Below are 24,855 nucleotides of genomic sequence, written 5' to 3' on the forward strand. Positions count from 1 at the left end.
AGAAAGAGGTTTATTTAGAAGCTTGAACATTTGACTAGCGTAAGGAAAGATATTTGCAGACTGTTGGATAAATTTTCCGAAAATAATGGATTTCGGTGTGTTACCAAAGAAACGATCTTGTGCTGCAGAGATAGTTTCCTCTTGAACAGGTTCCCTGTTTTAGTTTCCCACAACGCGAGCACACTGCAAATGATGATGAATTTTGACAACATCAATTATTGAACCAGATATGAATGCAAATTAATTTCAACATCATAGAATTCAATACCTATCCAAGAATTGCTGAAGATGCGTCTGATCCTGAGCGTTTGTTGACTCTCTGAGAGAATCGATGTAGTAAACTGTGTTCTTGTTTGGAACAATGAATACCAATATCCAGTGATTGCTACATATTAAGAAAGCCATGAACTTACGAATGATGTCGAAATCTGAAAGACAATCAGTGTATGCGTGGTTGTTTACTTGACTTACCCTTCATGATATGGCCAGAGAAATGATTCTGCATGGGACGTGTTTTCGAAGATACGGACGACCGTGTTAATGGCCCAGTCCCATCAGTCCTTTACATGTAATGTTGTGGCATTTGCTAATGCAGGATCTATGAAATACACACTCTCACTTTGTCTTCTCTGCGCGTTCAATCCCCTGAGAGGAATAAAAAGTAGTTAGCTGTTTATCATTTACAACCTTGTATGGAGAAGTTGATCAGAGTTTGTTAAGTACTTACAAAATCACGCATCTAACAAGAGTGGCATCGAGCATGTTGAAGTTGAAGAAGAGATGTAAGTCCTCGAAACTCACAATGATGGAACCAGCATCGTGTCGGAAATGATCTCTGTTGTAGTGTACTAGCAAATGGTGATGACCTTCTGACATTTGATCCATGCAATATTCATGTAACTCGCGGCAACTGGAGTTGCACTCATCAAAGTATTCGCCAACAAGAAATGGCTGACCATGGATGTAATTGCATGCTTCAAGTACGTCTGCTTTTCTTTTAGCAAGCAACAATTCTACTTGTTCATCATCCATGGCGTCAGAAATAATATTACTCCCCGATCCGAACAAGCTGCTGTTAATTTGGTTCTGGGCGATGAGTGCTTTAAGTAAGAGGCAATCGTTCTCTTTCCTCTTCACTTTCCCACTGCGCTTCCTCGTGGTCGTGGGTGTAGCCTTTTTGGCCACTTCCTTCTTGGTACTTGAACATTTCTGGCAGAACGTCTGGTTGCCTGCACGGTAGACTGCCGAGCAGACGAAGAATCTTGGACGGTGCTGCAGTGATGGACTGCTGGGCTGTAGGAGCAGATGCATCGGACTGCTGACCATGCGTTGAAGCTATGTCGGATTTCTGCGCAGGTGGTGCCAACTTGTCGGTGTGCTGAGGAGGCCGTGCCAATGCGTTGGTTTGCTGAGCAGGAAGTGCTGACGCATTGGTATGCTGATCACGCGCCTGCGGACCGACGGACTGATGAGCAGTCGGTTCTAGCAGGCGGTTCCGAAGCATCAGACTGCTTAGCAGTCTGTTCCACTAGGTTGGTCTGCTGAGCATGTGCTATAGCTGGGTCTCCCCCCGCTGCTTGAGCAGCTGGCAACTGAACCGGTGGTGCGTCATCAGCAGTTGTAGGCCTTGCCACTAGCTGCTTTGGGGCGGAGGATGACATGGCCTGTACGCCACAAAGTCGGTCCGGCTGATCACAGGTTGATGCATCAGCCCGCGAGAGCTACTCTGGCAAGGAGAGCGTCAACGGTTGAGGGGAGACACTGGTTGCTCTTGGCGGGGCTTCAGGAATCTCATCGATGAACTCTATTTCCTTTCGTGGCCACTGGATGTGATGTAACAGTGTTTCTCCCAAGGTCCTTTGCTCATCGAAGTCTCCTAGGACATTCTTCAGGGCAAATTCATTGAATCCAGGCTTTACTTCAGTCACGTAGCACTTCACACAGCCCGGCTTCAATGGCACATTGTCCAAGAAGAGGCCATCTTCCAAGAAGGGTGGGCAAACCCAGGCTGTTGCACATTTTAATGTACCTTCATAATGTGTAAGCATGCCCTTCAGTCTGTCTTTCATTCCAGATAGATCAGATATAGCATCATCACGAGCAGCTGCAGTCTCAGTGTCGCTGGGGTCAGCTGATGCACAACTACTCTTGTGCAGTGTTGTTGCACAATAAGCAGCATCATCCATGCCTGCCTCCCCTCCCGTCTGCTGGCTATCTGTCAGTGTTAGAGTCTTCTGCATCATCATCATTGACTCCTCAACATCCTTTCGAACAGCCGGATAAATCTCCTTCTTCAAGTTTTCAAACAATGCATTCTGCTTCATTTCACTCCTCGCTTTTTTCATGCTGAGCCTCTCTTCTTTGCTGAGTGTGAAAGCCCTCTTGTGCGGGACATTAACGCCTATACCCCTTGCACGGCCAGGGGGCTCTTTTGTGTCTAGAGCAATGGACAAAATGTCACATGGCCCCGAGTTCCTGTAGAACCTTCCAGGGATCTTGGAAGCCTCTACCATCACTTCATACAGTTTGGCGTCACGTGCGTTTTCAAAGTAATAAGTTCCGTCATCACGCCTCTTTGCACATGCCAGCAAGTAGTCTCTGGCGCGTTCGCCCTTGATTTCACTAAAGGCCGGACTCCCACCTGCCACTACTGCTTCTTTGTCCTCCTGTTCCTGTATCAGTTTCATGCCGTAGTATCCTGCCACACCCATATGGTGGGGGTGTATGCTCTTCTTCTGAAGTTCCAATTGCTTGAAACTCTTCGCAGAAAACTCTGGAGTTGCCCTGACCCTTTTGAATTCTGCACAGTCTGCCTTTGTAATTTGGGGGTATGCGTGGATTGGGTCCTTGCCTTCACTCAAGTACTTCTTGTACAACATGTGCTTCCAGTTTCTCCAAGCATCCCTAGCCTTCTTCAGTGCAGCGTGTTCCACCTGCATTCTCCACTGCTCTGGAACGTTGAAGTGATCCATGATCTCCCGGACTATCCTTCGCCGTGTTTCTGTGTCAGCCTTCCGAAACCCCGACAGATTAATGTTGAGCCTTGCCCTGCCAACAAATCCACACACACTCCTGAACCTCATGCGTGCTTTATCTGGTTTAGTTGGAGCCCAGGACTTTAAATCAATCTCAGTTACTTCATATACACCTTTAGGCTGGTGTGTGGGCTTCCTTGGAGCGTTCCTCCGTGTCCTGACCGGAAGGGTAATTGCTGCATCTCTATCCCGTTCAAGACTACTTGATCCCTCACAATCTGTTGAAGACCTAGGGTTGTCCGAATCAGATGAAGATACATGGCCTGAATGAGTGTTGTCGCTGCTACTCGGCATCTACAAAGAACACATGCGAAACTCAAGAAAGGAGGATAAGCATAAAACTAACAACTTGGTATCAAGCTTTCTAAACATGCCATGCAATAATTTAGAAAATGTACGGCTAATTTGTTAAGTTTGTGTGACTCGGGCGCCTGCGATATGTAAATAGGCAGTAACTTATTGGAACAAATACAACTTATATGTAGTAAGGAAGGTAGATAATGAACATATATACGCTCTCCGTTATTTTATAGCCAATTTGGGAACATACGGAACGAAATTGGAAGAGGGATTGCGAGGAAATATGCCTCACCGCGATGGAGAGCCGTAACTAACAGGCTTCTTAATGCAAACCCGACCGGACCACAGGAGAGGCGAGGGTTATTGCATCGATATGCTCGAGGGTGACTGGCGAGCAAACGAAGACGGCGAGGCACGGGCCGCCGCGTGTTGGGAATGACAGTGGAGGTAGGCTTGATGCCGAAGAGCGGGCACACGGCCGGGGTGAGCACGGCGGCGCCGGAGAGGGTTCTGCTGTGGATCTGGGGGAGGGAGGAGCTGGCGAAGGAGATTGGGTGGACTAGTTGAGGGAAACGCGGGTGGACGGTGGGGGAGGGGGTGTTGGCAGCCTAGGTGAAAAGGGTGAAAAATATTCCCGGTCGCCGCGCGCGCGGATAGGCCTATGCAAACGGTTGCCTCTAAGCGCTCGTGTGCACAAACAGAATAGTTTCGTTTGAAATGAAGACATACTAATTTTGAAATGAAGACATGAGTTCATCGTTTCTCATCTAAATTTTTCGCACGTAAACCAACCACAATTTTACCACGGGTTTGATTTGCTGGCGCATTTCAGGTCTCGTGTGCTATATGTAAGACATTTTTTGGTATTTACCGTGCCTGTTTGCATATAAATCAATTCCTAGCCAGACTGCATTTCCTATCAGAAGGGATGAGGATTGCCGTTCGATCTGGGAGCATCCAACGGTGCAGACGTACGGTCCGTGGGGTTTGGGTTCTGGCCAATCAGAACGCACGACTCAGATCGCACGCGCAGCGAGGGGGGGGGCATCGACCACGGTTTGGTAGGCACACGGCTTTCGTGTGTGAACCGTGTGCTATTTGAAAACATTTTTTTGGGAGGGGCTATTTGAAAACATGTACATGTGTTGCCGAAAGGGATGAGGATCGCCGTTCAATCAAGGAGAATCCAACGGTGCAGACGTACGATCCGTGGGGTTTGGGTTCTGGCCAATCAGAACGCACGACTCAGATCACGCACGTGGCAGAGGGGTGGGGGGGGGGTGCATCGGCCACGATTTAGTGGACACACGGCTTTCGTGAGTGAACCGCGTGCTCTTTGAAAACATTTACATTACCTAACATCATATTTTTGTTCGAATGAAAACATGAGTTCACCGTTTCGCCTCCAATTGTTTTCCATGGTAAGAAATCATGAGTATAGTGGAGAGTGTCATATACTAGTATCATGAATATACAGTACATATGATACTACCTTTAATTAATTATAGCGCATTGTATAATACATAGAGTATAGCATATCATATATATATATATATATCATATTTATTGCCATGCATGACACAAATTAGCATCGCATTTAACATGATACAGTATCTACCTACTAGTATTTGTTACTCTAACCCTCTTTATATATATTTAATTCTTTGCCACATCAGCATATATACTTGCTATTTCTGAGTGCATGACATCCTCGGCTATGATACCACCACTATGGCCAACCTTATATAGGGAGTATCATATAGTACTATATATAGTATCATGCATATGATACTAGTGTATGATACTACGTACGTACCTTCATAGTGCATATATAGTATCATAGAGTAGTACTAGCTCCCTCTGTAAACTAATATATATAAGAGCGTTTAGGTTACTAAATAGTGACCTAAACGCTCTTATATTAGTTTATGGAGGGAGTATATATCATAGATGACCGTATTTATGGCCATGCATGACACAAAGTAGTATAGCATCATCCAGAAAGTCTAGTTGGCATGCATGATACCGCTTATGATAATACCATTACAACCAGCCTAGCTAAACCGGAAAGGAGGGAGTATGAGACTAGCTAGCCACAATGGAGAGTAGTACACTGGTAACATACACATATCCCTAGACTGTATATGTTACTACCTTCATAGTGGGTAGTAACATAAGTGTTGTGTCATGCAAAGCTTCATTTCTTAGGTTACAGACTCATATTGCATTGGGACATGTGATGCTACAATAACTATCTAAGTTACTGAAACTATCTCTCTCCTCATTAACTTATTGCCACATAAGCAAGTTTGCTGAGTTGAAGTCGGTGTTACTGCTGAAGTTACTCCCACTGTGGCTAGTCTGATACTAGCTAGTCGTCTATGATATACTAGCTACCTCACTAAGAGCATGGTTAATAATACAGCCAAGGGTCGGCTATAAGAAGTTGACATGTCATATACAGCCAACCTCTTAGTGGGTATGTACAATAATAAGTTTTATATACGTACTAGTTTATCAATAGTTGGCCCACCTTACATCCTCACAAAGTGTCTTGGGTCTCCTGTTGCAGCTGGCTGTACTAATCAAGAGCCCGCTTCTCTTCTCTTTCCTCGTACTAATAAGCACATGTATATTATTCTATTCCTTATAGCCAGACTACCCACACTGGGAGTAACATAGGTAGTAACATCACACATATCTAGATAAAATAGATGATGTGGCAAGCAATAAATGAAGAAATGAAGGAAAGTGGATATGTGTGATGTTACTACCTATGTTACTCCCACTGTGGGTATTGTCTTACTATAGTATGAGACTACCCACAATGAGAGTAACATAGGTAGTAACATCACACATATCTAGATAAAGTAGATGATGTGGCAAGCAATAAATGAAGAAAGAGAGGAAAGTAGTAACATAGCTAGTTACTAGTAGTATGAGTAACATCACATGTACATAACATCACATGTACATATCAAGGCAAGATGTGTCTATAGCCTAATAAATGAAGTGTTGCATGTTATCACACATATATGTTACTCCCCACTAGAGGTAGTAACATAGACTAGTGTAACACATGGGCATGTTACTAGTCTATGTTACTACCCATTGTGGCTAGTCTGAGTAACATCACACATCTCAAGGCAAGATGAGTCTATAGCCTAATAAATGAAGTGTTGCATGTTACTACACATATGTTACTCCCCACTATAGAGGTAGTAACATAGACTAGTAACATTCTATGTTACTACCCATTGTGGCTAGTCTTATGTCACTCTATTGTGTACTTACTTGCTGTAATAATGCATAGTATCATAGAGTAGCTAGTATCATATGTAGTACTTTATTTATATTGTCATGCATGACACATAGTAGCATAACATTCATTATGATACAGTTTCATGATATGATACTTAACCCTCTCTTTCTTCATTTAATTAATTCTATGACAACTCATCAAAATTGCCTAGTTGGCATGCATGATATATACTAGCTATGATACCCCCTTACTATCAGCTTAGCAAAGGTGTACAGATCATTTGTGCGTCACTTTGTGAGTTTTCATCCGTTTGTTCGAGAAGCGGGGAGAAGTTTCAAACATTTCGGCCATGAGGTGCGGCCACTGGCGTAGGCCTAGTTGGTATTTTAATTACAGAAAATTCAGATGGAGTTCAGACATCATCAAAATCGATGTGTGCCTGTGGCATGCTCTCACGATCCCGTGGAAAAAAATGGTAAAGTTTGGCACAAGTTTTGATGACCGCTCCTTCCAAATTGGAGCATCTCACATGAAGGATCACGGTTTTCCAAAAGGAGACGTGTCAATTCAAACTCCTGTGGCCGGTGACTTCATCGTTTGGCCTCATAAAAATTTCCACGGTACGCAATCACCATTATACCATGGGTTTGATTTTCTGGCACATTTCAGGTATCGTTAGCTATATTTAAGACATTTTTTGATATTAACATGCATTTTGTGCATAAAAATAAAATTACAACCAGAACTGCATGTGCTGTCGAAAGGGATGAGGATCACCGTTCGATCTGGGAGCATCCAACGGTGCAGACGTATGATCCGTGGGGTTTGGGTTCTGGCCAATCAGAAAGCATGACTCAGATCATGGGCGGGGTGGTGGCGGGGTTTGGTCGACACACGGCTTTCATCAACGAACCGTGTGCTATTCGCAAACCAGATTGCATATTTTTATTCACACATACTGTAGTGAGATTGATTGAGTGTGCTACCTCTATGATATAATAATAATTATTATAACAAAAAACAGTTCATATTCATTGCCTGAGCTGACAGCATATCAAGGTCAACATATTAACGGTTCTTACATCAACAGAAAACCGGGCATAACTCACAAATTCAGTACACGCGACAGTTCTAAATTGAACGAATTAAGTTGCAGGGTAGGCGTAAAGACTAGTCTTATAGCTTAATTCCCATGTGCATGTGGGAACTGGGATCATTAAGTTGACCCCGAATGAACTTGGGGTTTTTGATGATTTTAAACTTCTTCTCTGTTGCACTGGTGCATGATCCCTTGGCTGGCAACTCATCAAATTCATCGTACTCGTCCTGATCGGCAACATCGTCGACACCCAGTACCCTTCTCTTCCCATGCATCACTAAATGGCCGTTCTTATGCAAGGGGTCTTCCACAAAGAAAATCTGGGTAGCATCGTTGGCAAGAATGAATGGGTCCGCGTGATATGCCATCGTTGTCCTGTTAACACAGGTCTTCCTGTACTCATCAATCCTTACCTGACCAAGAGGGATCCATGCACACCTGAATAATGCCACCTTAACTTTCACATAGTAAGCTCCCAAATCACTTTGATGGTTCCATAGTATACCCTTTTATCAACTTCATTTACAGTCATGCATTCTATTCGAACAGAGCGGTTCTGATACAAGGTCTTCTTATCACGTTCCTCAGTGTAGAATGTGTATCCATTTATGTCATATGCTTGGTACGTCAGCACCGTAGGTGATGGCTTTTGTGCCAACCACGTAGCAATGTCATCGATGGATCCTTGTGCCAAATGATTCTTTAGCCATTCGGCGTAGTTCTTAGTGTGCTCCTTCATCTCCACCTCTGATGAAGGCACCATTGGTAAGAATCTTTCCCGTATCTCCGCCAAGTGTTCTTCGGCATAAGCGATGAGAACTGGGCTGTTAAGCAGTACCGTCAAATGGGCTTTCTCTGCCAATTCTCCGAGTGCAGCCATTTGCGTGCCAGCAAGGACCGGCTTACCTTTCAGCCTTCCCTCGTGGAGAGAGAGGGGCAAAACTATAGGTCTTTGTTTCATGTATTCGGTGCAAAACTCAACCACCTCCTCCGCGATATAACCTTGTAGGATGCTTGCCTCTGGATGGTTTCGGTTCCGACAAAAGCGCTTCAGGATTCCCATGAACCGCTCGAAGGGATACATGTTGCGAAGAAACACAGGACCAAAATACTTTATCTCGTCGACAAGGTGCACAGTGAGATGGACCATGATATCAAAGAATGACGGTGGAAAAAACATCTCTAGGTTGGACAATATTCTTGCAATATCATCTTGCATATGATCCAACTCTTCAGGATCTACAACTTTCTGCCATAGTTGGTTGAAGAAATCACAGAGGTCAATGAGTGTGTTTCTTATATCTTTGTCCATCAAATTCCTGATGGCCACCGGGAGGATTTGTGTCAACATTACGTGGCAATCATGTGACTTCATGTGTCCCAACTTCATTTTACCTGAGCTCACATCCACGAGACTTCTGATGTTTGCGGAGTAGGAAGAGGGTGTCTTAACTGACAACAAATAGGTGAAGAACTGTGTTGCTTCTTTTGTACTGAAATTGTAACTCTGGCGAGCTTTGATGAATTTGTCATCATCTTCTGCTTCACTCTTGCGTTGTGATTGATCAGCAAGCATATCGAGCCGTGAACCGTCACCATCCTTTCTTTTACCTTTAATCTTGAGCAAAGTACCAAGGATGCTTTCACATACATTCTTCTCTACGTGCATGACATCGATGCAGTGACGTACACGTAGAATCTCCGAGTAAGGTAATTTCCAAAACACCGATTTCTTCTAAAACACTTGATCCTTGGGTGTTAGTTTCACCGTCAAAGGGTGGTTCTTTCCAAGCACAACATTAATTTTTTTAGCCATGTTGTGGACCACCACCCCTTCATAGGGTCTTGGGGCTGCAGCTGCCTCTGCCGTACCATCAAATTCAGCTTTCATCTTTCGGTATGGGTGATTTTTCCGTAAGAACCTACGATGATGCAAATACACTATTTTGTGCGAGTTGGGAAGTCTTCTGCTAGCTGTCCTATCCATGCATGTGACACACCCTGCTTCTCCCCTTGTTTTCTGCCTCGATGTGTTGCCTAATGCCGACATATCTTGAATGGTGTGCACCAGCATGGCATGTAGATCGAAAATCTCCTTTATGTAAGCATCATAACATTTTACAGCAGGCGCATCTATCCCCACTGTCAGCAGTTCTTCTACCAGTAGCTGAAAGTAAATGTCGATGTCATTTCCAGGTTGCTTCGGGCCTTGGATAATCATTGTCATCATAATGTATTTTTTCTTCATACACAACCAAGGAGCTAGGTTATGTATGCACAGAAGCACCGGCCATGTGCTGTGATTGGTGCTCATATCGCCAAAAGGATTCATCCCGTCAGTACACTATCCGAGCCTTATACTTCTAGGATCCTTGGCAAAATGTTCAAACTTTTTGTCGATTAATTCCCACTGAGCCCCATCTTTCGGGTGCCTCATATACCTATCCACAATTCGCTCATCATGATGCCACCGCAACCTCTTTGCCTCTCTAGGGTTTGCAAACAAACGCCTCAACCTTGGAATTAAAGGCAAGTACCAAACAACCTTGAACGGGAATCCTGTCTTGATCTCGTCGTCCAATTTGTACTTGTCCTTTGCTCTCCTGCGCTTGTATCGTGCATGCTTGCATGTGGGACATGCACGATAATCTTTGTACTCACCACGGTAGAATATACAATCATTCACACAAGCGTGTATCTTCTGTACTTCAAGTTCCAATGGGCAAACAATTTTCTTCGCTTCATTCGTGCTTCTGGGGAGCACATTATCTTCCGGAAGAATATCTTTGAAAATACCTAAGATCTGTGAAGCCCTTGTTTGATTGACCATTTTCTGCTTTAAATCTGAGAAGCGCCAGGGTGGCACTCAACCTGGAATATTTCTTTTTGCAACCTGGATAAAATTATTTCTTGGAGTCCGCATCAATGGTTGGCATATCCTTGTACCCAATCATATCCTTTTCTGGGCCCTCGAAATCTGCAATCATAGTAGCAAAATCTGGCATATCAAGATCGTCGTCATCTTCGTGGACGTCTTGGTTTTCCAGTGGGCGTTTCGGCTTTCCGGTGTTCCATTGGTAGCTTGATGCCTCTGCCCCGATGTTAGATTCAACATCCATGTGACACCGGTCGGGGTTTGGCATCTCGCTGCCCTGGGTATCTTCATCCATGACCTCCTCTTCACCGTGTCTGGTCCAACGTGTATATCCATCCATGAATCCCCTAGAGACTAAGTGCATTTGGACATCTGCAACTTCATGTGACTGTGTATTGGCACAATCAGTACATGGACACAGGATGTAATCCGCATCACCAATTCTCCTCTTTGTACTTTCAGCCAAATTCATGAACTCTGTCACGCCACTAATAAAATCTGCGGTTTTCCGATTCTTCATCCATCGAGATCGTTCCATCTGCAGCACACGAATGGCGGAATGGTAATTAAAAACAAAACAACAACATTAATACACGGATTAACTGCTGTCCAAAGATGCGTGCATAAATCACAAAGTTTTATTTTAATAATTACTGAGGGCGCTCCATGTTGCTATCCAGACGTGCTATGACAAAAATTAATGACCAGTCAATTTACACGCAGAGTACTAGTATAACACTACACTTAGGAATTGAATACCTAAATTTAGCCACTCACGAATAGAATACCTTAATTAATTAGCCGCGTGGCGACCTCCACCCAGCAGACAGACAAGCGCGATGCGGCGGCACGCCGAGACAGCAGGGTCGATGAGCCAAGCTTAGTGTGGCTGCCGCCTGAAGTTCGACCTCCACCATCCCGCCATCGACCGCGATGGCGGTGGTCGAATCACGCCGCCGCCGACCTCGATGGTTGAGCTCCTCCTATCTCCCGCCACAGAATGAGGATTGACCTCCTATGACGCCGCCACCGCCCACCGACTGAGGATTGACCTCTTCTCCGGTAGCCGCTGCCTAGGCCGCCGCCATCTCTATATGCAGAGCGACTATTTTTTTTACGGATATCCGCGGAGCGGCTGTTTACACGGTATCTCACCATAACTCAATTATATGGACAGGGTAGTACATCACATACGGTTATGTAACGGCAACCGTGTCTAACCTATGTTGTCTTCCCACACAGTTTGGTGCGGAAATCGTGTGTGACGTTGTAATACCTAACATAAACATGTACAAACAGTGTGCCGTATACAACATATATATAGTGCCATTAGTAGTTCCCGACCGTTAGCTTATCTCCACAGTTTCCCCATTTCCCCCAAATCCCTACATAGCCTCCAAATTCCCTCGCATGGTGCTGACATTGGGGGAATGCGGACGAGTGGTGCTGATGGTTTCGATGCGGCTGCTCCTGCTCGTAGCGCCGCCACGACGGCGGTTGCCTTCGAGCACTTGCCTAAGGTCATTAGAAGGCAGGTGTAGTACTGATCTGAATCGTCATGTCAGGTTCCAATCTATCCCGATCTTTTTTACCATGTCCAAAGTATGGCTCCTTGCTGAATCCGTCCTGAATGACCCCCCCCAGGAAAGCGATCTGCCGCCGGATCCGGAGCTTGACTCTAGACTCCCGCAACACGAGTTCAACTCCGAGTTTTGCGCCACCGAGAAGTACCAAAAGCTGAGTTGTGTGCATGGGCACACTCCCCCTCGACGTGTATGCACGGAGGGATTCAACATTGGCAGGCGGTTTCTTAGTTGCCCCTTAGAGGATAGTGCTAATTAAGTTCATCATTTTACTTCAGTTAATGCCACCGCTCATCCAGAATACTATTTAACATTGGCAGGGATATGAGGTTTGTGCCTTTGTTAACTGGCTGGATGAAGAATGGCATGGCAGGGCTCGGAGTGTTCTCACCAAGCTCGCAGAAGATAACGTAAAGCTGAAGAAGAAACTGACTGATCTAGAATGTACAATCAATACGATGAAGCAAGAAAGAATCAATCACAGGCAACAGATGAAAGCAAGATACAAGAAGGAACTAGCATGTGTAGTTGCGGTTGTCGCATTAGCCATGTTCTATGCGCTGTTTGCAATGATGATTAGGGGTTTTGTTTGACAGTATTGCTAAAGCACATCTAGATGGGCTATAAGTAATGCACATCTAGGTCCTATATATGCCATTGATGTTACCCGAAGATTCGTGCAGATATTTTTCTTTGTCTTTTTTCTTTTCCTTTCTAGTTTGATTATTACTGGCTTTATCAATAAGAAGAGCTCAATGTATTGCCTCCAACTGTCCTACTCCGTTCGTACCGGTACCGGTGCATAATCCCAAAACTCCTTCCTTGTTTGTGTCCTTCAAAAGTAAACCAGCCAAATAGCCAATAGGAGTCCTGCGCAACCCCGGGAATTTGGAGCGACTGGGTACAAATAATTACGGTTGATTATATCAGCGGTTAGATAATACGTCAACCCCCGCTTCAATTGACAGTTCCTCTTCTCTGCATACCCCTCTTAAGTGTCCACCATCTTCATCGTCCCCGGCAGGCCGCGCTACACACTGGCACACACTCTACAGCCATGTCGAGCGATAGCGAGGACGAAAGTTCGGCCAGTAGTCTGGCGCCCGATGATAGGTCAACATCGGAATCATCCCGCTCATCTTCCATGAGTCCGGCGTCGAGCCCAGACCTCGATTATATCCGGTTCATGGAAGGGACGTGGCCTCCGGAGTCGTCAAACGACAACCAGACGGACGAGGAGCCATTGGAGGACGAAGAAGAGGACGACATTGATGATGAGGAGGAATGGTCGAACGAGGAGGAGGAGGAGGACGACGACAACAACGATGATGATGACGGCGGCGGCGATGAAAAGCCAACGGTCAGCGGCAAGAAGCGTCCTCGCTAAGACGATGTCGCGGGGCCATCCAACAAGAACAACAAGAAGAAGAAGGACTAAATTAAGAAGACTGTATATATCTCTGTTTATCCCGTCAATCTCATCGCAGATGGTTAGTAATATGTATTCGACAGAGATCTTCTACATTATCGCCAACAGGTTGGTTTGTTGAACTATGTGCCCTGACAAGCACACAATTCACAAAAAAAACCGTATGGGCTGTCTATAATGATCGCACACAATTCTGATTACCGACCTGTTTGCCGGGTATCACACACATCTTGTTCTGCCGAATTGTTTGTGTTCACCTCACTCATCGCAAATGGTCCATCGGGGTGAATTGTATGCCGTATATCGCAGACACCTTGATCTGGCTTCCCGTTTCTGTTGTTCTGTCTCACCGCAAACAGTTCATACAGATCAACCGTATGCCACTCATCGCACACGCAACTAAAATCTGAACCGTGTTTGATCTATCATTCATCGCAAACGTTTTGCATCATTTCTGACGGTTTTCATACAGCACCGTTTGCGATTATTGCATCGCACACAGTTTCTCGAAGGGTCTCTGATCGTAGTGTCGCGTTAGCAGCATCCTGCAGTAGTGCATGTCAACAATAACTCTTAGAAATCATATTAACTCATATCAATGGCATAAGAAACTAGCGAGCAATAATAATAGATCTCGAATGACAACACTTTGTCAAAACAATCATGATATAATATGACAATAGTGGTATCTCGCTAGCCCTTTTTGAGACCGCAAAACATAAATGCAGAGCACCTCCAAAGTTCAAGCGGCGACTAAACATTGTAATTCATGGTAGAAAAGATCCAATCATGATGCATCCAACATTAGCTATACACAATGCATGAGGATGACAATAGTGCTAGCAGATCTGGCGCTTATTTGAGAAGGTGATGACACAACATAAAATTAAATAGATAGTCCCTTTGCAGAGGGAAGCAGCGATTTGCAGCAGTGCCAGAGCTCAGATTTTAAAACAGAGATAAATAAAATTTTGAGAAATGCACCCTTCCTGTTTACTTTGCGACCATTAGTTATCGATATCTTCCATGCTAAACACATTAGTGGCGGTTCCCAAGCGATAAAAGTAAAGGTTTACTCCCCCTGCACCAACAAACACACTCCACGGCTAGCCGAATCCATGGGTACCGTCCATACCAACAACAATCCTGGGGGAGTTTTGTTTATTTATTTGCAATTTTTGAATTCGGGACTGGGAATCCCTATTACCGCCCCTCTCGTGCAAGGACGAGTGAATAAACACTCATCATGAGAATAACCTGCTTAGCATGAAAGATACTGACTACCTCCTGTCGCTCTATGAACAATCCAGGCACACAAAAATGGATGTTTATTTGAAGTTTCTAGAGGCAGCACATGCAGATTTACTTGGAACAGCAGGGTAATGCCGCATATAGGTAGATATATGGTGGACTCATCTGGAATAAGTTGGGTTTTAGGATTTTGATGCACGAGCAGTTTTCCCGCTTAGTACAGGCGAAGGCTAGCAAATAGGTTGAGAAGCGGACAACTAGAGAGCTAAAACGGTCATGGACATGAATTATGCATAAGTAACATTGGATACTAGCATGAGTAGGATATAAACACCATGAACATAAATATCATAGATGCTATGTTGGTTTTGATTCAACTACATGCATGAACATGTGCCAAGTCAAGGCACTCGAAACATTCGGAAGAGGATACCATATCATCATACACTGGTACGCGTCAGTGCTATACAAATGGTTTTCAACCCCTTTCCGCGATGACATTTGGAACCGTCGCCTAGTAAGTGATGGCGATAGGGGGGGTCCTTTCCCACACGACCCAGAAACCGTCGGGGATAGGGACCCTATAGTACTCCTACTCGTTTGTGCTCGCATTTCCATCGCAGTCGGTATTCTATGGTGCTACGTTTACTGTAACGCCCCGGACACAGCCGCCGGTGGTCATTACTCCTGGCGGGATCTAGACTGGCCCCACAGATCAATACCAGTCTTTTCTGTGCACTTTGTCCTCACTCGTGCGCACCCGGGAGCAACTTCCCGGTCAGTCACCCATCCTGAAATTACTCCAAGCTGAGCACGCTTAACTTTGGAGTTCTGTCCGGATGGGCTTCCAGAAAAGAAGGAATTCCTTATTGATATGAGTAGTCTATCATCCCTATTAAGCCAGGCTATCACATACACCCCCACTCAGAGGAACCGATGTCCTCGTCGGGCAACAAGAACGTTGCCTCTTGGCACATACGTCTGTGCATTCAGTCCGGTACATGTGCCATGTCGTGTGCCACGACAGGTCACAAACGACATGAACAATATGACCGCGCACCTGTCTGCAAACATCCGTGTAACCGCAAGGGTCGGCTCTGATACCAACTTGTAATGCCCCGGACACACCCGCCGGTGGTCGTTACTCCTGGCGGGATCTAGACTGGCCCCACAGATCAATACCAGTCTTTTCTGTGCACTTTGTCCTCACTCGTGCGCACCCGGGAGCAACTTCCCGGTCAGTCACCCATCATGAAATTACTCCAAGCTGAGCACGCTTAACTTTGGAGTTCTGTCCGAATGGGCTTCCGGAAAAGAAGGAATTCCTTATTGATATGAGTAGTCTATCATCCCTATTAAGCCAGGCTATCACATTTACGATGCGCGACCCATCACAAACGGTTCACTATTATAGAACGTGTATGATAAGCATACAATCACACACATTCGCTTTTCCCAAACCATATGCGATAACTAATTAAGAAGATTAGCTAATCGTCGTACGAGTGTCGGACAGGATTACGAAACGTCGGACTATCGTAACATTGTCATACACGACAACTATCACACACGCTATTCTGTGGTGCAATGTTTACGATGCATACTTCATCAGAAACAGTTCATGGTTGCGAATCATGTACGATAAGGCAACTAACACAAACGTTTAGTTTGCCCACACCGTTTGTGATATTGTCAGACATCGCACACGCTTTGCAAACAACAACTGTGTGCATGCTTGCACACGTTTCCTCTCTGTGAACCGTCTCGGATTATGGTGTATGTCGCAAACGTTTGTGTTTTACCAACTGTGTGTGCCGTAACGACCTGGAGAGCGTAATTTCATCGTAATTTAATTGCTGCTAATTCAAATTGTACCGGATTTGAATTTGAATTTGAATGTATGCTACAGCTTTTTTCATATCCATCACGTTCAAACAACCAATGCATTATTCGATTCATAGGTACATATGTTCAAGAATTACATAAGAACCAAATAAAGAATGATGAACCACAGTTGTATACTTATACTATTAAAGACGGTAAATAAAGAGGCGAAATACATTCTGGTTGTTGAACAAGGTGAAGCGGAATGCCCATATTGTGCCCTCCTCCATGCAGAAGGCACGCATGACTCTAGTCCAACCCCTTGTGATGGCCGACCGCCCATCCTTCACGGTCTTCATGAAAACATATAGATAATCATCGTGTTGTGGTACAAATACTTTAACCTTTGCATGCCCACCAATCATGTAGTTTGAGAGGTAATCTTGAGTAAACTGCTTTGGCAACCACTGCAAAGGAAAAAGATTCAGACATTGTCATCTAACACAACTCATTATGGGCAGTAAAAAGAAGGCTGCAGAGTTCTTACTTACCATCCCGCAGTTCGCTGTTGTCTTGGATAAAGTGTAAACAAATAGTTTAATTGCCATCTTTGGACCCATTTTACTAACAACTTTATCAGCTTCCTCACTTGATGTTGGTTCATCGATATCTCATTGCCCCATACGCAGAAAGGGCCGAAGCACAGATCTTTACCAATGCCATATGTACCTAAAAGCACCAAGTTAATATTAGAAGCTAAACAACAATTGCACAATGAAGTAGTACAACACTCTTTTATAATATCGTATAACATCTAATATACTCACATATTAGATGAATTAACATCTTATATTATGGGCTAGAAGGAGTTTAGTGCATTCTTACAAATTATCAGCTGATTAATTGCTACTGTATCCATGGGTTACAATTAGTTTGAGCTAGTTCGGGCTCAAATAGCCCTAAAGTATATCTAAACATGAGGGCTAGTTTGAGCTAGTTGCATCTATAACCCACCCAAAAAAACTATCCAACCCAAGAGGTGCTAATTGGAGCTAGTTCTCCTAGTGCATTTATTGTAAATCTAACCCTGCCATCCAAACAACTCTTTGGATGGAGTTAGTTCAGGGTTAGTCATGAGCTAGAAACTAACTCTAACCTCTAGCTAAGTTGAGTATCCAAACAGGGCTGTGTTGTTGTTGTTGTTGTTGTTGTTGTTGTTGTTGTTGTTGTTGTTGTTGTTGTTGTTGTTGTTGTTGTTGTTGTTGTTGTTGTTGTTGTTGTTGTTGTTGTTGTTGTTGTTGTTGTTGTTGTTGCTGTTGCTGTTGCTGGTGTTGTTGTTGTTGTTGTTGTTGTTGTTGTTGTTGTTGTTGTTGTTGTTGTTGTTGTTGTTGTTGTTGTTGTTGTTGTTGTTGTTGTTGTTGTTGTTGTTGTTGTTGTTGTTGTTGTTGCTGCTGCTGCTGCTGTTGTTGTTGCTGCTGCTCTTCTACGTATATCTAGACATCATCAGAACATTAATGTAACACTCTTCCTTGTTGCTATGTAGCCCAGGATTGCATATTTAGACATTAAGTACAGTGCATGTTGCTATGTAGCCTCAGATATATTACATATGTCCCTAGTTAACCTAACGATAAATGGGTTGCAGATATATTCAGTTAAAAGTCTGATTCACCGATTAGTCCTTATCAAGCCCCGGCCTATATGGTACCAGCTACCGATATCCTGAACAATGAGCATATATAAGCCATGGGATGAAACTAACCTCGATGGAAAACAGTAGTCGTTCCCAAAATTGTCCTGTGTAGGTATATCGAGAAGCATGTTAAGCACAACAGGCTAAACATCAACCAAAATTATCCATGGTAGACAAAATAATCTCCAAAAGATAGCTTCAGTGTGCAGGTTTAAGCACGCTAGTAAAGCAAAACAAGTGGAAAGGTGTGTTAACTGCAACAGGCCTAACATTTAACAACAAGCAAACATAGTCATTCAAAATGGTATTGTGCCGGTCTATGTACACTGGTTATTGTTAAAAAAATGGAAAGGCGTGTTAACTACAAGATGTAGCAACCAAATGTAGTCATTCATAGTGGTATTGTTGAAACGGGTACTGATGAAATTGAACTGCACAGTTCATACTTGCACATATCGAACATCACGTTGTGAATAACTGGAATAAACAAGGCATACTACGAACAACCCAAGATAGCATTTGAAACTGGACATATGCTAACTACAAACAACCGAACAATCAAAAAACTTTAAAAGAGGCATATGCTAGCTATAACAGGCTTAGCAGCAAGCAAATATATGCATTCCTATCGGCATGTTTAAAACTGGATTGATAAAATGTATTGCACAGTAAATAATTTCACATATAGAGCATCACATTGTGAACAACTGAAATAAACAAGGCATACTGCAAACAACCAGATATAGCAATTAAAACTGGACATATTCTCACTACACTACAAAAGGGACTCGACAAAACCAATCATGGGTTTCCCCCTGTGAAGAGGCACGACAAAATGAATCATGGGTTTCCTCACTTTTCACAGATGGGCTCATTCCCGTGGGAAGAGCACGGACCCTGGATGCGCTCCATGTTGTCGCAGATGGGCTCCTTCCCCTTGGAAGAGCACGGCTGTAGGGTTCCCTCCCTGATGTCGCAGATGGGCGCTTTCCCCTTGGAAGAGCAGATGGGATCTTTCCCCTTGGAAGAGCCGGAGAGGGTGCCCTCCTCGTGGTCGCCGTCGATGAGGTCTGACTTGGAAGCTGTGGATCCCAAGCTAGCGTCGCAGAACGTGTCCTTCAGAAATGATAAAAGGGGCTCGATGGCGATGTAGGATGGGAAATTGTTGACAACAAGCCAGAGGAGATCAGCGGCGGGGCCATGGATGAGATCGACGGTGGTTGAATCCGAGGGGTTGGGGTGGGCCACTTAACCTGTGACATAGCCTGCCTTAGGCCGTCGTTGTCGATGACCTCGATGTCGTAGCCGGCGGCCGAGAAATGCACGCATACTCTAGCCTGCTGCTTGAGTGCCTGCCACCAGTAATGGTCGTCAGCTTCCTCGGCGACGTCGGGCGAAGAGACCGCGATACACCTCTTTTCGGCCAGTCGCTCCTCGAGCTCCACGGTAAGCGTAGCTGGGCTTAGGCTGCGACACTCTGGAGTGGGGGATGGGGATCTTTGGGAAAGGGGGCGTTTGGCAGGCGTCATCTAAGAAACTTAGGGCAGCCTGGGTATGGAGATCGGTGGGTAAGCTGCATGGGCAAACCAGCAGATGTTGACAATGGAGGCCTTGCGGCGGCGGCGGGGACCTTGCTAGGATTTCGAGCAAGGGAGGGTGTGTGTGTGTGCGCATGCCCGAGGAGGTTTTGGTGTGTGTGTGTGTGTGTGTGTGTGTGTGTGTGTGTGTGATTGTGTGTGTGTGGAGGGGGGGGGGGGCGGGGGGTGTTTGAGGAAATGACGCGGGTACTGAAAATTTTACCACGCGGGACGGTGGGAGTCAAACGTGGGAGTGAAATGCCGGGGCTATTGAAAATTTTGATGATGGTGCATCTCACAGGGTCCGGAGATAACAACCGCGTGTTATGAAACAGAAAAAACCCTCGAGCCGGGCAGATATTTTCGAGGGATGCAGGCAGGATTGGCGACAAGAAACAACACACACGGTCGAAACACAATAACCGTGTGTTATCAAACAGAAAAAAGCTGCAGGCGGGTAGATAATTTTGAGAGGGGAAGCCTCATGGAGCCCAATGCACACGGTTAGTTTGAGTGAACCGTGTCTATTGCGTCATCCGACTTGTCTAATGTTCATAAATTTGGCGAAAAATGACTCGGGAGAGGGTCAGAACACGAACACACTTGCATGTGGACCAAATTAATGTATGAAAAGGGTGGGTCGATTTTCAAATACCAAATGCAACTTCGATGTGGCACCTATCTCGCAAAGAGCACGGTATTGCTTGCCCCCACCTCCCCTCGTGTCAGCACGAAGGGAATCCTAAGCTATGAATGCATGCCTGTCGGTGTCAAAACCGGCGGTACTCGGGTAGGGGGTCCCGAACTGTGCGTCTAAGGCGGATGGTAACAGGAGGCGGGGACACGATGTTTACCCAGGTTCGGGCCCTCTCGATGGAGGTAATACCCTACTTCCTGCTTGATTGATCTTGATGATATGAGTACTACAGGAGTTGATCTACCACGAGATCATAGAGGCTAAACCCTAGAAGCTAGCCTATGGTATGATTGTTGTTGTCCTACGGACTAAACCCTCCGGTTTATATAGACACCGGAGGGGGCTAGGGTTACACAGAGTCGGTTACAAGGGAGGAGATCTACATATCCGTATTGCCAAGCTTGCCTTCCACGCCAAGGAGAGTCCCATCCGGACACGGGACGAAGTCTTCAATCTTCAATCTTCGTAGTCCAACAGTCCGGCCAAAGGATATTGTCAGGACCGGATTTTTGGGATATTAATTTTCCAGAAAATGGCCCTTGTGCTCACCAGCCCCAGGATTACTGTTAGCTGATGAGGCACCAACTTGATACAGGAATTCCAAGCAAGGTACAAAATATGTAGTACAAGACCATTGTGGCCTATGAGTACAACAATTGGTTTCTAGTGGTTGATGGCAGAAGCGGTTCATGGTTCATCTGCGTCTATGGGACTCCATTTTCCACAGGAACAGCTGACCAGGATAACTCCTATCTTCGCGAGGATGCTATCTCCATTGCGTAGGTTCAGGGGCTGTCATCGCAACGCTCCTTTCCACGCAAGAAATCTGGCCAAGACAATAGGCAGGGACAAGCCAGTGAGTACTTTTGAATGTACTCGCAAACATTATGAACACGGGTATAATATAACAAGGGATAATCATGCTCCGAAATATTCTATGATCGCAACGTCAGTCACGAAATAAAAATCCATGATGCACGCATGCAGGTTGTTCATATAAAATATGAATGTGCAATACGGGAGTAGAAATAGAATGCACCGATCGAGTGTCTGAAGCGACGCCTCGAAAGGATAATAAAATAAATCATGCCTCGGTCGGGCGTCGGAGCGACACCACATAAAGGGCTTATAAATAAAAGAAATAACAAGCATGCCACAGTCGGGTGTCTATGCGACACCACATAAAGGGCTTATAAATAATTTAAATAACCAGTATGCCACAGTCGGGCGTCTGAGCGACACCACATAAAGGGCTTATAAAGAATTTAAATAACCAGTATGCCACAGTCGGGCGTCTGAGCGACACCACATAAAGGGCTTATAAAGATTTAAATAACCAATATGCCACAGTCGGGCGTTTGAGCGACACCACATAAAGGGCTTATAAGAGAATAATCGCAGTGAGTATCCAGGAGGTAGAACCGTCCCAGGGATACTCAATAATTCAAATAATGTAAATGGTTAGTCTACAATAATAATAATCAAAATCCTCATATGTCACAGGACATAATCAATGTTCTGGTTTAGCAGTTTTTCCTCCGAAGACCGACACTAAATCCATCTCAGACTGTAGTCCTTACCCATGGACATGGCTATCCGAATAGATTTAACCTCTGCAGAGGGTGTACTCTTTACCCACGAGTAACAGATTTTTTTAGTCCATCGGGACTAATTCCGTCTACGGTCTTTTAATTGAAAACACACCTGACCGCACACACCAGCCTAACTTACCGGTGTCTGGAATCACCCACGACACCTGTTAAGCAAAACTCTAAGTGGGGAGGCTACAACCTCGCGTAGCATGGGATCAAATTTATATCGCGCGCTCTAAGGGGTGCCCCCCTCTCGGTCCTAACCGGAAACACCCATGCCCCCGGACCAGGTGGTATGCCTACCGGATGCATCCGGTATCTTCCACCATGGCCTCTTTGTACGATGTGTGCTAGGAAGGGGTTGACAACTTACTGAACCGTTCCCTACCTGCGGCAGGGACAAGTGGTAGTACGAAACAAGTATGGGGGTTACAGGAACAAGACTCGATCTACGGCCGACTCAGGAGGTCCAAGTATTCCCTGTATGATTAGCATAACAAATATATTTCCATTAACAAATAAAGTCACCACTCATCATACCTCACCCTACCATACTGGACATACTCGTCTCGACGAGGAACTAGGGACAAGCTCGTGTCTACCCAAGACAGAGACTTTCCCGGCTTCCTTCCGGTATGCATGAAAAGCTTACGAGGATGATTACTATCACCAGCATATCCATTTCTAACAGCAAAGAATCTCATTATGCACTCACGCGTATGATCGTATCGTCACATAAAATAACGAATGCTCCATGTCAAGGTGGTGTTGTAACCGTATCAAACAACACCCAAAAATATCATGCCAGGGTTCAGAATGCTTGCCTTCAAGTTGTGGAGAGGCAGGGTGCATTCCAGAACTTTTGAAAGTTTTCTCCTCTGTCCAAAAAACCTATTGTTGAAAATATTCAAATCAACACATAGTTTCAAAACAGAACAAAAAAGTTGTTTGGAAAATTTTCAAATAAATACTAAAATAAACTAGACAGAATTTGAGAAACAACAGAAAAAGAATCAAGTCATTTGGACTTATATTTAAAAAGTTATAGCCAGTCAAAGTTTAGTCAAAGTTCTGTTTTTAAATAAAACATAAAAGAAAACAGTTCGAATAGAAATACGTTTTCGAGATGGAGGAGACGTACTTCTGGGTTTACGCTTTCACTTAAAACAGCGCGGGCCGTCGCTGTGTCACTGACAGTGGGTCCCTTGGGCCCACTAGTCAGGTTTGACCAGTCGCCTTTCCCTCCTCCTCCTCTGCCCGAGCGGAGGCGGGACTCCGGCGATCGCCGTCGACGAACGGCAGTTTCCCACGGGGTTCTGAGGGTGGGGATGGACCCGCTGGTCTAGGGCGGTCCTCCCAGTGGTTGATAGGCTGGCGGGGGTGGATGGGGTCACCGGCGGAGAGCTCCGCGGAGGACGGTGGTTTGGGAGCAATAGGGGCTTTGGGCTACGGTGGTTCCTGATCAGGTTTGAGAGGTGGGGTGGCTCCGCAAGGTCTAGGAGGGTCGAATGGCGGCGCTGGATGGACCGGGGAGGTTCTGCTCGCGACACGCAAGGCACCGGAGCGTGGCGGCGGCCGAACTGGCTGGAGATGGGGAAGACGGCCTCTTCCGGTCAATCCGCGGCTAGGGGAGCACTAGGGGGATGGCCTGAGGTCGTCTGAGGGTCTGGACAAGCTCGGGAACTCCTATTTATAGGTGGACGAGGTCGGTTCCCGCGGCGGCCGTGGATAAGAACGCCGGCGACCGCCGTTCTGTAGCTGCAGGGCGACGTGGCGGAGGCTAGCGGGTTGGGCAGGGCGAGCGGATGAGGATGGACTGTTCTAAGGGGCAGCTGGCGCGCTGGAGTGGCTCGGGCGGCGCCGTCCACGGCAGTGGCTTTCGGAGCGGCGGTGGCGGCTTGCGTCGGTGGCGCTGTGGAGCTCCAGGAGCGGCTCTGCGGCGAGGGAGGAGTCAGGCGTGTTGGCGGTAAGTGGCCAAGGGTCAGCACTAGCGCGGGGAGGGCGGCAGTGAGACGTGGCGGCTCGGTGCGCACGCGTGCCAAACGTGCGCTCTGGGCGCACCCAGAGCACGCGCGCGACCTGCTCGACAGAATGCCAGGGTGGGCTAGAGTGCTCGAGCGAGGTTGGCAATTAACAGGTCTGGGTTAGAGTGGTCTAGGGGCTTAGTGGACATGCTGGTTTTGTCCAGAGGGGCAGGATCATAGTGTAAACTAAAAATCATGCCAAAACTGTCCATGCACTCAAGGTGTTCGACAGAATGCTAAGTGCATCTAGGCAACTCTTGGAGTGGCCAAAAACTCCAGACCAGTGTCTCTTTAGGTGCAAGTGATGATGGCAAGGTTAGTTTGGCAAAACTAGAAACTAGTTAGTGCAAGTATTTGAGAAAACCAATTCTGGACAGAAACTAAAGGCTGTAATTGTATGAACCAAAAATACTCCAATGGGTCCACTCTCCTGGACTTAAGGGTTTTGTAGGGAGGACTACAAGCAGGAAAAAGCTCATGGGCACTAGAGCAAAACAAATTAGGGTTGCAGTAGAAAAAGCCAAACTGGACCAGAGAGCAAAAGAGGATGATTTGCTCAAATTTTTCAAAGAACACTCATGGGTTTTTGCATGAAGTTGAATTATATGCATCTA

This window comes from Aegilops tauschii, chromosome 3 (genome assembly GCF_002575655.3).
Source record: "Aegilops tauschii subsp. strangulata cultivar AL8/78 chromosome 3, Aet v6.0, whole genome shotgun sequence".
Lineage (NCBI taxonomy): Eukaryota > Viridiplantae > Streptophyta > Magnoliopsida > Poales > Poaceae > Aegilops > Aegilops tauschii.